At 33.2% G+C, this 18,632-nt stretch overlaps 1 pseudogene; it reads left to right on the plus strand.

The window, feature by feature from the left end:
• The first annotated feature begins 16,345 nt into the window (after nt 1-16,345).
• On the plus strand, nt 16,346-18,632 carry LOC131605023 (uncharacterized; annotated as a pseudogene).

An 18,632-nucleotide genomic window follows, 5' to 3' on the forward strand; every position in this document is an offset into this window, starting at 1 on the left:
ATTAAATGTAAAAACTTAAACCTAAATCAAACTTGAGAGATTGAACTCCTTTATTTAAAGAGAGGTATATTTTACGTTTACACATTTATATTAGCTTTTGGTTTTGATTCGAATTGTAAAAGAGTTTTAAAGTAAGAAATGATACATTTTATTCAAATTAAAAATTAAATTTTTATTACTTACTATATTTATATGAAATAAATGTGTTGATCAAATTAATATTTTATTTAAAATTTAAAAATTATATTTAGTGAATGACTTTATTATTGAGATGATTGGTTTAACCAGACTTAATCTTAAATGTATGGCTTAAATGAGTTTTGACCTCCTAAATTTTTCAATTGCTAGATTTTGATTTATCATGTTTCAATTGTTTGATGTTGGTCCCTAAGTTTTGTAATTGCTTGATTTTGGCCCCCCAAATTCTAATTGATTGATTTTGGCCTCTCAAGTTTGTCCTCTTTTGCATTTGATAGTCTCTTAATGACATGTAGACTAATTGTTTTTGTTGCTTTTTCTCTTTTCTTTTCTTTTTTTAATTTTTCTTCTTTACAATTTTATTGTTCTTCTCATTTTAATAGTTAAACTTTAAATGTAATATTTAAAAAATCGTAAATATTTCATTCAACTTAAAATATGCGAACAAACAAGTAATATCCCTTATAAAAAATTAAAATTCTATATGACTAATAGGATTGCTAGACTTTGAGACTTTATATTTAAGTGTCAAAGAGTAATTGGCTAAAGAGTTTGTTATTTTAATTAGGTAGTGTTGTTAAAATAATTTGCCATTACGCATAAGTTGAATGAAATATTTAAGATTTTTTAAATATTACATTCAAAGTTTAACTATTAAAAAGAGAAGAAAAATAAAATTGTAGAGAAGAAAATAAAAAAAAAAAAGAAAAAGCAACAAAACAAAAGAAAATTTTAGTCCACATGTCATTAAGGGACTATCAGATGCAAAATGGAACAAACTTGAGGGGCCAAAATTAAGCAATTACAAAACTTAATAGACCAAAATCAAGCAATTAAAATATGGGGAACCAAAATCAAGTAATTGAGAAATTTGAGGGGTCAAAACTGCATTTATGACTAAATATATATATTAAACAGTAAATTAAATCAAATATTATTAATTAAATTGATTATTAAATAAAAAATAATTATTATTGACGCACAATAGTCAACCAAAACCAAATATTATTAATTATATTGATTATTAAATTGACAATAATTATTTATTGTTTATATGTGTGAAAATTTTCATATGATCAGTATATGTCAATCATTCACAAATAATATTTTATATATAATTTAAAAAATCAAATATTTATTAAAAAATTAACAACTGTAACTATAACTATAACCGATAATGTAAAACTTTTTAAATTTGTAAATATATTTTAATTAAATTTAATCAAATTCGACCTAAGCCACCCAACATCCTTAAACTTGTTTTTCACAAATTTTATTCTTATAGAGACTATTTTTTTAAAAAAGAAAACTAAAATGAATAAATTATTGTAGAGATGATTGCCGTAAGTATTTAACCTAAAAGTAATATAGAAAAATGAAAATCAATAAGGTAAAAAATAATCATATTTATTATTACTTTTTTTATGTTTAAAAAAGTCAAAAAATGGGAGTAAATATTTATTAATTTACTGACAAAATCAATTATGCATTTTCTTTACACAATACCCATTTATGTCTTTTGGTTACTTGATTCTGGGCTACTACCACCTACATCAGTAGTCACACTTCGGTTTCACCACTACTAGTTTTTCTCACCCACACTGTTCCTTAAATCATGCTCCAAAAACCATGACGAAAAACAAACCTTGAAAAACCCTCTTTTCCTCTCATTTTCCAACCTCAATGTCTTCTTCTTCTTCCCCTCGTATTCGTAGCTATTCCAAGTCCCAAATGTACCTCTTCAAAATCCTTCACATCATTTCATCCATTCCACCCTCCATTCCACAACAACCCTCTCCCAAAGGCGTTGGTATCGATTTAAATCTCACTTTTTCTTCCATCACAGACACCGAAGAATCCGACAACAACAACAACAGCGAAGGACAAGAACAAGCGAAAGTTGTTGATGTTGATGTCGATGACGTGGCATCAGAGTTGGAAAACGAAGTTGACACAAAAACGTCGTCGTTTCGCGGCGATAGTAATAACTGTATAGATTTACTGATCGAAGCGGCGAGAGTTTTATCTGAAAAGAACGAGTCAGACTCAGACTCGGAGGAAGAGGAAGAGGAAGAGACACAAATCGAAAGCGAGTTACCGAGTCATGAAGAAAGAGTTGAAAAAAAGAAGGAAAGGTGGGTGGTTGTGGATTTGTATGAAACTGAACCGGTGGTTCGGTCTAAGAGAGGGAGGACCCAAACGTTACCGTTCCGGTTCAGAGACTCGGTGGTTGAACCGTTGAAACGCAAGGTTCGGAATCAGAGAGTGTCGTCAACTACTCACGCAAAGAAACGACATCTTCGTTAGGCACTTTACAAAATTAGTACAATGCAAAATGGTAAACAGTAAACTTTTTTTTTAGTATTTTAATTTTAGCAAAAAAAGTTTGCTAATTTAATGTAATGTGTTTTTTTATAAAAATGTTTAATTAATTAAGGTGATGCAATTGAATTCAGAGTTGGCACGTAGAAAGAAACCTAGGCAGGTGTATGTTTTACAGGTGACTGAGTCTGCTATAACTGCTTTGGTTGTGAAAAGTCTGGGTCCTATGACTAGGCATTCAATACTCTATGATGTGCATGTGATGAAAAATAGTGTTATGTTATCATGAAGAAAATTTGAAATTCTAAACTCCAGTTTTGGAATAGCGCACAATCACTTGTAGCCATGGCAACGGGGCGGGTCGGGGACGGTTTTTACCCCCAAACTCAAACCCGAATCCCCAATCAATCTCCGTTACCCGCCCCAAACCTAAACGGGGATAGGGAATTAAAACCCAAACCAGTCTTTAGTGGGTTCGGGTATTTCCGCCCCGCCACCATGTATTTCGTAAAATCAATTTTTTTAATAAAAATATTTACTTTTTCAAAAATAAAATTACATTATAAATAATAAAATAAAACAATCTCAAAAAATTTCATACATGTATTTCAAATATTTAAAATAATAAATATAAATCAAATTATTAAAACATTAGCCACATATTTAATAATATAAATTATGAAATATAAATAATAATGTACATATTGAAATAAACGGGACGGGTTCGGGTTCGGGGTGGGTACTAGTGTCCCCATTACCCGACCCATCCCTATGTTTTCTAATCGGGAAAAACCTAAACCCGAACGCAAACTCAGACAAAACGGGTTTTCCCGTCAACTTTGGGGCGGGTTCGGGTGGGTATCCGTGGGTCTGGGTTTTATTGCCATCTCTAATCACTTGTACCAAACGCTAATTTTTTTGAGCGGAACTTATTCTGAACTTATTACTATGAGTAAAGAGAAATAGTAGAACATTTTTTTTTTAAGGTTTTAATATGAACAATATATTGTCTTATTGAGCCGAATGTAGCTGTACAAGGACATTAGATATATAATATACGAGTAGAAATATTAATTTGCAACATTTCACTATGTTCACTTTCAAAGGTGAATTCCGTCACTAATATTAATAACATATTGATTGTTAAAAAGATTAAGAACACATTTTCATCAAAATAAAAAAAAAAATATTTCTTAATTAAGATTAGTAGCATATTTGATGGGTATGTAACTCATATTTTGTCAAGGTTTATTTGAGTTGCAAGTTAATTTCATGCAACACAGTTCACTTAGAAAGTTGTTGGGCCATTGGGCAAGCTAACCAAGTTAGTTAGGCTTAGAAACTCAACTGATATATAAACAGCATATTAGTTGATTCCTTAACGCTAATCAATTCATGAGGAATTTTTGCATGGACACGGATATAAAACATTCTTCTTAGTCACAATCAATAGAAATAAGACAATTCATTAAAAGGAGAGAGAACATTTAAATTTTATTTAAATTTTAATTTATTTTTTAATTGGATTCATGGGTGGTTAAGATTATGAAGGAGAGAGAAAATTAAATTTTTATATTTTAATTAATTAAAATTTTATGATTGGTTGTGTGTAAAACTATTTCTTTAAGTTGTATCCACCTAAGAATTTCTCTCAATCCATATGTTTCTAAGACTTCACTAAAGCCTATATTTTTCTTTACTCATCATCTTTACTGTTATTCTTCTTTCTTTTTTTCTTTTCTTTTCAAGTTATCCCAATAAATTGGTATCATTGAGCATTGGTTTGATTGAGCTTTCTCCTAGGACGAATGGAAGCACAACCTCACATTCTCATCAAAACCTTTTAGTTTTCAAAGAAGAATATTATGATAGGTGATGCTTACAAATGAATTATGACATGGCTGCTTTGGAAGTAATTGCATCTGATTCGCAGAAAGCAACTCGTGGTGAATTTAGTAAGAGGGATGAGAAATGTCTTTTCTTGATCCATCAATGTAAATTCAAACATTATTGAAAAGATTATTGAAGAAGAAACAACTAAGGGTGCATGGAATAATTGGCCAATAAAATGAAATAGTGTGATGAAAAGATCAATGAGATGCAAAAGATTGAGAAAGTATTGAGAGCCTTAAGTGTTAAATTTTATGAGATTGTTGTAACTATTGAATAGTCCAATAGCCTCTCTAAGATGAAACTTGAAAAGTTACAAGCCTCATTAGAAGCTCATGAGATGAGATTGAAGTAGAGAAATTCAAAGAAAGTCACGTAACAAACACTTCAAGCAAATTTTTTCAAGAAGATGAAGGATGATACATCGAAGGTTAGCATAGGAAAGAAAAGTAGAAAAAATGCAATGATGAAGGCTTTGCCAAGAACTCAAGAATCAAGGTGAGTCAAGCAAAACTGGTACCTCTAAGAACAATAACTTCAAGAAGTTGATATGGAGGAAGTTTAATTTTATTGTTGTAAAAAGTTTGACCATTATGTAAGAGATTTTTTACTTTATCAAAAACTCCAATGCAAGTGATAATGAAGAAGCACAATTTAAACATGCATGCAACAATGACTCTTATAAACTAACGCTCATGGCTAATACACAGTTGGCACAAGATAAGACTAAAGTGTGATATCTTGACATGTGATGTGACAACCATATGATTGAAAATAAGAATTCGTTCATCAGACTTGATAAATCAATTAGAATATCTATTAGATTTATTGATAATAACACAATCCTTGGAGGAAAATTCCCAATGATAATGAAGCGAAACCTCGAGCGTTGTTTATTTTATGGATGGCATGCCACAAGCGGTTGGCCACAAAGGACAGACTTGTAAAATTTAGAATGATAGCAAATGATGATTGTGTGTTTTGTCAAAATAAAGAAAGCATACAACACTTGATGTTTGATTGCAGAGTTATAAAGAATATTTGGAAGGATGTGCTTCAGTGGCTTAACATTGATCATGAGCCTCAGGGGTGGGAGCAAGAGTTGAAGTGGATGATGCAAATTAGCAAAAACAAAAACGGGAGAAGAGAGATTGTGAAGACTGCATATGCGGAAACAGTGTATGTATGTTGGATGTACAGGAATGCTAAAGTGCATAGAAATGATTATAGTGATACAAATGATACACATATAAGAATAGGAGAATTATACATGTCACCCCGCAAATTATTCATGCCAACCTCCCCTCCATTTTTTTATTCCAATTTTATCCCTGATGAGATAAAAAGAATTTTCGGACGAAATTTTCGGTACACCCAACCAAATTTCCGGTACGAGGAAAATTCCAGGCAGTACTGAAAATTTCATTATAACTTAAATTTTTGGTATGTTTCAATATTATGTTTTTTCAACGGTTGAGATTTTGCCGACACTTTAGGAGGTTCCTAATTGCACCGACACATATGTGTGGTCTAGAATGCATCACCATTTCTATAAATAGGGGTCTTAGGGTTATTGGATAACATATCTCAACAAAATGACTCTTCCTCAGTATTTGATGAATGTAGAAGTGTATTTCAATGGCTGCAATCCTACAGTTGAAACCAAGATTCTAAATGGCCCCAAATCCTTTGCCACCTTGAAAGAAACGTTGAATAATTTGCTGTCTGATTCCGATAACAGAAGGGTGACAAAAATCGAGTTTTCAGGAGGACTGGATTGATACAAATGGAAGGGTGAAATACAACCTAATCGAGTTGAAGAATGATGAAGATGTGAAGGTCATGTGGAAATCATTTCTCCGTAGGATACCATCTAAGCATTTCATGGAAGTTTCCTTGATTATAAGATTATGTTTGTTGTGAAAAACGATGTCAAGAACAAAATATAATAGGAATTAGGGAAGATAAGAAGAACACAAGAATTGGTTATAACTGCTATTCTTTTACTTTCTCTTAAAACAAGATTACACGTTTACAAGAATAACAAATAACCTTTCTCACCATAAATTAGGATTTGCAGCTTAGCAATGATGAGAGACTAGTATGCTATTTATAATAAAACCTAACATACTAACTAATGGGCTTTTTCCACAAGGCCCATTACACAAGCCAACTTAATAAACAAGCTAACTTAACAAATTTGGGTTTAAACACTAAAACCTAATTTAACATGCTAACAACCCTAGCATCTTCGACACAAGCATGTGAACAACCTTTGACTTCATGCTTAATCCTGTCGAACCAAGAAGCTACCCTTCGACCATACTAGAGTTCGATCCAATATCTCACAAATCTCCACCTTGGACCTAACTCTACAACATCAAGGGAACAAACTAGCTTCCTTCATGCAGCTTTATCAACTGCATACGGTGGAAAAACTTGCAACTCGGTAATGTCTTGGTGATCATATCAGCAGCATTGTCTTCAGTCGAAACCTTCAGCACTTGGACTTCTCCATGCTCGATTACTTCTCTGACAAAATGCAGCCTCACATCAATGTGCTTAGTTCGCTCATGATAGGCTGAATTCTTCGACAGGTGTATTGCACTTTGACTATCACATTTAACAGTGATACCTCGACCTTGAAGTTTCAGCTCCTTCGCAAAACCTTCAAGCCACAATGCTTCTTTCACAGCTTTAGTTAGGGCAATATACTTCGCTTCAGTGGTTGATAGAGCAACAACCTTCTGAAGTGTTGCTTTCCAACTAATTGCAGTGCCAAACATAGTGAAAACATATCCAGAAATAGATTTTTTGGAATCCATACAACCTGCATAATCAGAGTCGACATATCCTTCAATTGCTGCTTTACCATCTTCACCCAAGGCTCCACCATAAATTAGGACTCTGTTCAGAGACTCATTTATGTACCTTAAAATCCACTTCAATTCTTTCCAGTGAGCCTTTCCAGGATTCGCCATGTACCTGCTTACAAGACTTACTGCATATGCTATGTCGGGTCTATTACAGACCATAGCATACATCAAAGAACCAACTATATTAGCATATGGGATGCTATTCATATAGGCTCTTTCGACATTGGTACTGGGACATTGATCAATACTCAGCTTGAATTGAGGGTTTGTTGGAGTCACAACTAGCTTCGAATTCGACATACCAAACTTTTCGAGAATCTTTCGTAGATATGCCTCTTGAGATAAGCATAACTTCGAATTTTTTCTATCTCTTCGAATGTCAATTCCAAGAATCCTTGAAGCAGCTCCCAGATCCTTCATATCAAACTCCTTATTGAGTTCAGCCTTCACCCTCGTCACATCTTCAACATTGTTGCTTTCTATAAGAATATCATCCACATAAAGCAACAAAATAACAAATGAATTACCAGGTCGAAATCTGAAGTAAACACAGTGGTCGAACTGACTTCTAATGAAACTTATGCGTGCCATGAACTTGTTGAATCTCCTATTCCACTATCGAGGAGATTATTTCAGCCCATACAAAGATCTCTTTAACTTGTACACACAATCTTCCTCCCCCTTTTCAACATACCCTTCAAGTTGCCTCATTAGGATCGTTTCATCTAGATCACCATACAAGAACGCATTCTTCACATCCATCTGTTCCAGTTCAAGATCGAACTGTGCCACCAAGGGAAGCAACATTCGAATGGACCTATGCTTCACAACAGGAGAAAACACATCATTAAAGTCGACACCTTCTTTCTGAGTGAAACCCCTTGCAACTAACCTTGCCTTGTATCTTTTCGACGTCACACCTTCAATTCCTTCCTTAACTTTGAAAATCCATTTACAGCTGACTAACCTTGCCCCAGCAGGTTTCTTGATCAGTTCCCAAGTATGATTATCATGAAGAGATTTCATCTCATCATCCATGGTCTTTAGCCATTCAGTCTTATTTCGACTCCTCATAACTTCCTTGTAGTCTCTAGGTTCTTCGTCTAGAACCTCACTTGCATAGATTAAGGCATAAGCTATAAAATCTGCATACCCAAGTCTCTGAGGTTCCTTGATGACTCTTCTCGACCTATCTCTCGACAATAGGTAGTCACCGTCAGTTTCCTCAACTTCCTCAGCATCTTCTGCTTCTTCTTCGACTTCATCAGGGATATGTAATTCAGCATCAACATGCTCCACCTCAACAGGAATCTCTACCTGTTCCAGCTCTTCGTTAGATGTTTCTGTACTTCGACCAACATCATCAATTTTCTTAAAAGCCATTTCAGCTTCATTGAAAACTACATCTCGACTAGTGATACACCTCCTGTGACCTGGCTCTAGGCACCATAGCCTATAAGCTTTGACTCCTTCAGGGTATCCCATGAACATGCATTTCAGAGCTCTAGGTTCGACCTTGTCTTGCCTAATGTGAGCATAGGCTATGCAGCCAAATACTCTCAGTTTGTCGAGATCTGGTGGATGTCCCGACCAAATTTCTTCAGGTGTCTTCATATCTAACACTGTCGAAGGACATCTCTTTATCAGATATGTTGTTGTCGAAATAGCCTCAGCCCAGAACACCTTCTTTAGTCCAGCACTAGTCAACATGCATCTGACTCTCTCCAAAATAGTTCGATTAAACCTTTCAGCCAAACCAATTTGTTGTGGAGTACCTGCAGTAGTTCTGTGCCTTGCAATACCAGAGGCAGCACAAAAACGGTCGAATGCCTCATTGCAAAATTCAAGGCCATTGTCGGTTCTCAACCTCTTGACCTTTCTGCCAGTCTGATTTTCAACCAGAGTCTTCCAACTTTTGAAATTCTCAAAAGTTTCATCCTTAGTCTTCTGGATGAATACCCCTAATTTTCTGGAATAATCATCTACTATGGATAGAAAATACCTTGCTCCTAAATGTGATGGACACCTTGCAGGCCCCCAAAGATCAGCATGGATGTAATCAAGGGATCCATGTGTTCTTTGTTTGCCTTTGTTGAACTTCACTCTGCAATATATTCCAAGTACACATGGTTCACAAAACTTCAGTTTTTCGACTTTGTCTCCACCAAGCAGATTTTGTTTCCCTAATTCGACCAGACCCCTTTCACTGACATGGCCCAATCTCATGTGTCAGATTTCTGTCTTCGACAAAGGTTTCGTGGATGTAGCATTTTTCGAACCACTTACAACTTCAGCCTCAAGGGTATACAAGCCTTGTTTCTTCACGCCTCTCAAGACTTCCTTCGAACCCTTCATGACTCTTAGGATACTTTTCTCTCCTTGGAAAACATATCCTTTCTTGTCGAATTCACCAAGAGAAAGTAGATTTCTCTTCAAATCAGGAACATACATGACTTCAGTCAGCAACCTTATTGACTCATCATGGTGTTTGAACCTCACAAATCCAACACCTGCAATCTTGCAAGCCTTGTTGTTTCCCAGCAATACTGATCCACCATCTTGATCACATAATTCCTCGAACAAGTCTTTGTTTGGAGTCATGTGCCAAGTGCAACCTAAATCCATAATCCACTCTCTTCTCGAGTCATTGCTTGAAACCACAAGAACATCAGATGATTCGAAATCATCTTAAACAATGGCTGCATTGCCATTATCCTTACCTCCATGATCTTTCAGGCGTTCAGGGCACACCTTTCTTGTGTGACCCTCCTTCTTACAATGATAGCATCGAATGCCAGATGCTTCGCCACTATAAGACTTCGACTGGCTTTTGCCCTTCTTATTGTCAAACTTACCATCCTTTCGTAAGAGTTTCCCTTTAACAGCCAAACCTTCGCCAACAGTCGAAGGTTTATGCTCCTTTCGTTCGTTCAGGTCCTTTGAATATAGGGCTAATTGAACTTCTTCAAAGGTCAGGGACTCCCTTCCATACAGGAGAATTTCTTTGAAGTGAGCATGTGATCGAGGCAAAGCGCACAATAGTAACAGCGCTTGATCTTCATCATCGATCTTTACATCAATATTTTCAAGATCAAGAATCAGCTTGTTGAACATATCCAACTGCTCAGCCAACACTTTATCTTCAACCATCTTGAATGAATACAAAGCCTGCTTCAGGTAGAGTCGATTTACCAGCGATTTGGTCATATACGAACTTTCAAGTTTCGCCCATAACCCTGATGCCATCGTCTCCTTTGATACCTTTCTGAGAACCTTATCACCAAGGCTCAACAAAATTGTGATGTGTGCCTTCTCGATCATAGTCGTCTTCTCCGCTGCCGTCAATGCAACATTCATGGCTGCCTCTTCCTTCAACGCTTCCAAACAACCCTGCTGAACCAGTAGGGCTTTCATCTTCAAGCGCCACAGACCGAAATCATTCACTCTGGTGAACTTTTCAATCTCATACTTTGTTGACGGCATCTTCTCCATGCTCACCGCACCAATTTGTTGTGAAAAACAATGTCAAGAACAAAATATAATAGGAATTAGGGAAGATAAAAAGAACACAAGAATTGGTTATAATATAACTGCTATTCTTTTACTTTCTCTTAAAATAAGATTACAAGTTTACAAGAATAACAAATAACCTTTCTCACCCTAAATTAGGATTTGCAACTTAGCAATGATGAGAGACCAGTATGCTATTTATAATAAAACCTAACATACTAACTAATGGGCTTTTTTCACAAGGCCCATTACACAAGCCAACTTAATAAACAAGCTAACTTAACAAATTTGGGTTTAAACACTAAAACCTAATTTAACATGCTAACAACCCTAGCATCTTCGACACAAGCATGTGAACAACCTTCGACTTCATGCTTAATCCTGTCGAACCAAGAAGCTACCCTTCGACCATACTAGAGTTCGATCCAATATCTCACAATGTTGGTTCATCGTGACCACGAAAATCCAACCCTTGCTTCAATAGATAGCGAAGATAATCAAGTGAAGCCGTCAACCGCCTTCGATACAAGTCACGAGTTTGTTCAGATTGTTTAGATATCAAAACTTCAATATGTTGATTTTGATTCATCAAATCTTCACATTTTTTCCAAGCAATGTTATGAGCGCAAGTATGGCCTCCAACATGTGATGCAAGTTTAGCTTTTTTATTCCAACTTGTGAATCCCTATATTACAAATGTATCACCACCCGATTGCTTTCCAAAATCGGGTCTAAAAAGATAACAACATAAAAAAATGTGGCATCTTTATCTATACTACACTCTAACCAATTTCCAAATTCATTAAACCATAAGGAACAAAATCTTCTCATTAAATTTACAATTCTTCTTTGGGGAAAATTGTGTTGAGTAGGTTGACATGGTCCTCTTTGTAAATATGTTCGACGCATTATCTCTTGATCATTCGGATGATATGCTGACATTTTAGGCCGTTTTCCAGGATTTGATGGCAAATCTTCCAAATTACACTCAATATGTTGCTGTTGAGAAATAGAGTCTTGTTCTTCTGATCGTAATTTCCGTTTATAAAACTTTTCCATAATCTTCCACCAAAAATAAAACAACTAAAATATAAGGCAAAATAATTCTAAACACTAACAGAATGATATTAATACTAACAATCACTAACAAACACTAATATTATATAACTAATATTATATAACTGAACACTAAATAAACAAACTATAATTTTTTCCAAATTGATTTCTAGTCAATATCAAACGTTATATTAGACAGAGAGCAAACAGGTTCAATTTATGCTATAAATAAACCAGGTTTATCCTATACAGCTTTTTAAATATTATATAACTTCTTTAATAGCTTTTGGATAAAGAAAACCAAACATTTCTCTCTAAATATGTACCAACAATGATTTCAAGTCTCCAACAGGTTCAATTTATCCTATAAAATAAATCAGTTTTATCACATTAAACATGTTGAGACTTGAAAGTACCGAAAATAAATTAGGCAGAGAGCAAACCAAAAATCCAGTAGTAGTAAAAATAAATTACAATAATCACTGGAAAAAGTTGTTCCCCAAATGAAAAAGATTAGCAAAATTGTTTCAAATATAATCTGAAATTTTATAAATATGGTAGATTCAAAAAGGGAAAAGAAAATTTTACAAAACTCTAAAATAAAAATTATAAATTGATTACCTTAATAGATGTTTAAATGATGTTGAATGCTTGATTAGAGAGTCGGAAGACGAGAGTTAAGTCGTGGTGGTGGTGCCACCGGCGCCGCTGCATCTGATGAACAAGAGAAGAGAAGGAGACATTTTCACGTTTTAGGGATGAGAGACTTAGAGAAAGAAGTTTAGAAAGAAGTAAAATTTATTAAATAAAAGATATAATAGTCCATAGAATTTGGAGAAAGCCTAAGTTTAGAGAGCATGTTGCTCACTTGCTCTGTTTGATTTTGGTGACTTGAGCTGGACCTCTTTGGGTAGTTTTGTATAAACAATTTTTGGATATATATAATTTCTTATTTTCCAAAAAAAAATCACATTTAAAGGCATGTGGAACATTATTGTGAAGATGAAAGATGGATAACAATTACTTCATAACTATCAATATAACATTTATTATTTTATTCCACTATTATGCCCCTATTTATTAACTTTCACCCTTTTCAACAACTCCATTAATTATAATAAATAAGGGTATTTTAGTAAATGATACTAATTTTAGCATTAAAATCAACACATCTAATCATTTTCTTAAGAACCACGTAGAGCTTAAATAAGACATTTATTATGAGACGAAGGGAGTAATAATTAGTGATGTGATATATGTTCCTTCTATGAATAGCAATCTGGTAAGCTTGGGGTCAGTTGCTTGGTAAAACCTACATCATGAAGTTTGAGAATAACGAGCTGAATGTAAGTGGAAATGCAAAGCTAATTTTGAATGCACCTTTACGACTTCCAAAATCACGATCAATATGTTTGACCATTAACGTATTGAATCAACAATTATTGATGATCGAAATTTGATATTGCATCAAAGGTATGACCACTTGAATTTTTAGAAGTCTAAGCCTGATGCATATGAACAAAATAATATATGGTCTTTCTCATATTAAAGTATCAAAGAAAGTATGTGAAGAATGTTGTGATGTCAAAGCAAGCAAGGAAAACATTCAAACATGATTTGCCTATAAAGTCAAAAAAAATCAGAGATTGCTTATTCAAATATCTGTTGAACATTTGAAGCGAATTCAATCTTCAGATGAATTGACTAGAAACATGTGGATTTATTTTATGGAAATAAAAAGTGAAGTTTTCATAAAATTCAAGATATTTAAGCAGCTAGTTGAAAATAAATTGAATGTACTATCAAGAAATTGAAAACTAATGGATGAGTTAAATAAATTTCAAATGAGTTTGCACAATTCAATGAAAAGAAGGTTTAAGCATGAAGTTATAACTCCACATACACCTCATCACAATGACATTGTTGAGAGAAAAATTAAGAGCATATTGAATAATGCAAGAGGCATGCTTAAAGAAATACAAATGCCAAACCGTTTTTGAGGTGAAGCAACTACAACTGATGTTCATATCATCAATAAGTGTCTCACAAAGAAGACAACGAGCAAGACACCATATGAATCCTGGACAAGTCTAAAGCTAAGTGTTGGCCATTTTAAAAAATTTCGATCAATTTGTTTCAGACATGTACATGAAAAATTAAAAAGGAAACTTGATGTGAAGAGTTAAGCTATGATTCTCATAGGCTATCACTCAACAAGTGCATATAACAAATTCTCACCGAATGAGAATATGGTGGCAATAGACATACTTTTATGAAAGCAAAATATGGATATGGCTGAAAATTTCAAGTAATTCAATGCATAATTATGTAAACTCAAATAATATAAGAAGTGTGCTACAAGAAGGTCAAGTAGAAAAAGTTCCAGAAGAAGAGGTGAGAAGGTCAACTAGATCATGATCTCAATCACTAAAATTAATTGATTCAAGTTCAAAATTCTAGTGCATATAATGTATTGATGATGTTTTAGTCTCACAAATTGATCTTTTTTGTAAGACAGGAATTTTGAGTGGATTTTGAACAACTCAGGATTTACAATCATATGAGATTTAGAATCATATAAGAATGTGCACAATTTGATTGGTTTTGTTGCTTTGATGAACAACATGAATGAATGTTGTATGAAAATATTGATAACGAGTTTTAATACATTTCCAACATTACTATGTGTTGAATGATGGGTGTTGTATGATTGATCGTAGAATGATGAGTTTTCTGAACTTCATACATAATCTACTGTCTTATGAGAACATTTGCATGCCTAAGGGAGTTATTTCTTCTTTGTGAATGGTAACAACTCACGAGTCCTAGTTTTTTAAATGCTGGCATTGTTGAAGGGATTTGACTTGAGTGAGAATCTATTAGTGGGACCAATTCCTCCAATATTAGGAAATTTATCTTTCATCGAAAAACTGAGTGTGTAGTGTTTCACTGTTATTTAAACATTACTCTCTCCATTTTAAAATGAGTGTTGTTTTAGAGAAAAAATTTGTTTTAAAATGAGTGTTATTCTCAGTTTTCAATGTAAAAGTGATTGTTATTTTTACAATTGTGTTCTTTAATTATTACTACGTACACAACTTCCAATATATTAATAAGGTTAATTTGGTAAAAATATAATATTTTATGACAATATAATTACATTTCTTAATGTGTGTGCAAAAACTTTAAGGTGAATTCTTATCTACCCAACTCAAAAAGTTGGGTAAAGTTACCTTCAATGTAAAATTTCTTGGAAACAACAAAAAGTTAGTACTATTTTATAGTTAATTAAATGTGTTAAAATTAAATGGAACTTTGTGATTGGTTGAAGGTATCCTACCCAATTTTTTGTGATGGGTAGAGAAGTTGTCCCCAAACTTTAAATGACACTCATTTTAAAACAGAGGGAGTATATAGTTATTGGTTCTTTCCTAAGCTCTTAGTTTTGCAGATATCTTCATGGGAACATGCTTACTGGGTCCAGGGCCGGATTTGGGCTTGTGCAGTCTGGCCTACTGCACATGGCCTTAAATTTGGCCTTAAAAAATTTAGGGCCTCAAATTTTCACTTTATGTTACCTGCTAAATCCAGCCCAATCAATTAATAACTTTAAAATAAATAACAACCCAGTTAAACAAACCAGAGTCAAATAAAACACACAGTATATTAGCCCAGCCCATAAAAGTAAGACACGCACCGCATTGGACCATTGGTTATATGCATATATATTAGGTTACGTACCGTACACGGTAATACGACAAGTGAAAGCCTTCAAAAATTAGCAAATAGATAGCATAGAAAGGTTAAAGTTGTGCTTGCATTTTCTAAATTACCAGGTTCATCACTTTTTTAATATTTTTATTGATTTTACAAATTTTACTATTAAAAATAATATTTTTTTATTAATATTATTTAGTACAAGTTTTAGTATTTTTTTCATTGTTAATTTATCATAAGTTATATAAACTCTTTAAAATATATAAATATAAATTCATAAAAAAAATTTTTTTTTCATAATTTATTTGTGAAAATTTTAAAATTTTATTTTTTGAATTGTTAATTTGTTAAATTATAATTTTACTTTTTGATTACTCATTGTCTTTAATTTTTTTATCGGTTCAAATTTGACGTTCTCTATCTGATTCAAACTCAACACCGTATATTTGATCAATAACAGCAAGAAATTTCAGGTTTTAATTTTTTTTCATTCTTCAAACATGTCTTCTAAATTGCCTCCTAAAATTAAAAAGTTTGATTCTGGATATGAAAAGCGTAAGAAAAAGAAAAGACTTGATGAGTTAACTCAATCTCAATTGGGAGCTCTTGATAAATTCATAATAAAAGAATCAAAAAATTTAGTTGAAAATCAGAATGCTGATAATGTTGATGTAGAAATTCTTGAAAACGTGGTTACTACTGAAAATATGGAAGATAATGTTGATGTTAATGCTACTGAAAATGATATCTTAGACGTTGAAAATGTTGATGTTTAAAATGTTGATAATGTTAGTGACAATGGAAAAGATATATTTGATCCAAAAATTTGGGATTCTCTTGATTCCAAAAGTATTGATTTATTAGCTACAAAAGGTCCTAAAAGAGATTTCTCTATTGTGAAGGGTCCTAAAGATAAATCGTCTAGACGCTTTACGGCTAATTTGTATACTAGAGTTTTATCAAATGGAGAGAAGTGTGATAGAGATTGGCTTGTTTACTCAAAAGAGCTTAATAGAGCATTTTTTGTTGTTGTAAGGTTTTTGAAAAAGGGATTGGTAGAGGTCAATTAGCAAATGAGGGTTTTAGTGACTGGGCACATGTTGGTAAAAGACTTAGAGAGCATGAAATAGGCATGGAACATATTAAGAATATGACTACTTGGTATGAGTTGCGTCATATAATGAAAAACTTTGAGACTATTGATAAAACATCTCAAAGATTGATTAACAAAGAAAATGATCATTGGAAAAGTGTTTTAAAAAGAATTATTTCAATTGTGAAATTTCTTGCTAAATATAATTTAGCCTTTCGTGGTTCTAATGAGAGATTGTACCAAAATAGCAATGGAAATTTTTTAGGCTTAATTGAAATGTTAGCTGAATTTGACTCAGTTATCCAAGAACAAGTTAGACGTATTACAAATGATAATATTCATGTTCACTTTCTTGGACATAGCATCCAAAATGAGATAATACTTTTGCTTGCTTCTGCAATTGAAAATGAAATCATTAGAAAAATCAAACAAGCAAAGTATTTTTTAGTGATACTTGATTGTACTCCTGATGTCAGTCACCAAGAGCAAATGTCTTTGATAATACGATATGTGAATGTTTCTTCAGTTTTCGTAAGTGTTGAGGAATCTTTTTTAGGATTTATGAATATGGATAATACAACTGGCCAAGGGCTTTTTGATGTTTTACAAAATGAATTGAAAAAGCTTGATCTTGATCTATTTGATGTGAGAGGACAAGGTTATGATAATGAGTCAAATATGAAAGGAAAACATCAAGGTGTACAAAAGAAATTTTTAGACATAAATCCGAGAGCCTTTTATACTCCATGTGGTTGTCATAGTCTTAATTTGACGTTGTGTGACATGGCTAACTCGTGTGTTAAAGCTAAAGACTTTTTTGGAGTTGTTCAACGCATTTATACTATTTTTTCTAATTCCACTAAGAGATGGCAAATTTTAAAAGATAATGTCAAAGGGTTGACTCCAAAATCATTATCATCTACTCGATGGGAGAGTCATATAAATAGTGTCAAAGCTATAAAATCTCAAATGTCCGATTTTAGAGAAGCATTGCTTGAAGTATCAGAAATGGATCTCGATTCTAAAATAAGAAGTGAAGCTAAATCCCTAGCCACAAATGAGCTTGGTGATTTTGAGTTTTTAATGAGTATAATTATTTGGTTTGAAATATTATACGAAATTAATTTGGTTAGTAAGCTTTTACAATCAAAGAACATGCTTATTGATGTTGCTATGGAAAAAATAAAAGGGCTGATTTCTTTTTTTGAGAGATATAGAGAAAGTGGTTTTGATAAGGCCTTGGATAGTGCTAAAGAAATTGCTATTGAATTGAATATTGATCCAATATTTCCTCAAAGACGAATAATTAGAAGAAAAAGACAGTTTGATGAGAATTTGAATACCTCGTCAGTTGAGTTATCTGAAGAGGAATCCTTTAGGATTAATTATTTTCTCTACCTTGTTGATCAAGCCATTGCATCTCTTAAAAAGAGATTTGAGCAGTACCAACAGTATGAAGGTATTTTTGGTTTCTTATTTACTTCTCATATAAGTTACAATCATTAGATGAGGCAACCTTGGAGTCTTGTTGTAATCATTTTGAACAGGCACTGAAACATAATGATCGATCTGATATTGATGGAAAAGAGTTATGCGTAGAGTTAAAGTTATTAAGAAACATCTTGCCCGAAGAAATAACAGGACCTATTGATATATTAAAATATTTGAAGGGCATGGATTATTTTCCTAAAACAATTATTGCATATAAAATTTTATTGACTATTCCTGTAACAGTTGCCTTTGCCGAAAGAAGTTTTTCAAAATTAAAGTTGTTGAAGTCTTACTTGCGGTCTACCATGTTACAAGAAAGACTTAATGGCTTAGCATTAATATCTTTGTTTTTACATGAATTTACTAAGCTTGAACTTTCTAGGCAATTGAATGATAATCAACTGATGGGTGAGATTCCTAACGAGTTTGGGGAGTATTATGAAGTAAGAGCAATGCATAAAGAGAGAAAGATAGTGTAA

Source organism: Vicia villosa, linkage group LG5 (genome assembly GCF_029867415.1).
Source record: "Vicia villosa cultivar HV-30 ecotype Madison, WI linkage group LG5, Vvil1.0, whole genome shotgun sequence".
NCBI lineage: Eukaryota > Viridiplantae > Streptophyta > Magnoliopsida > Fabales > Fabaceae > Vicia > Vicia villosa.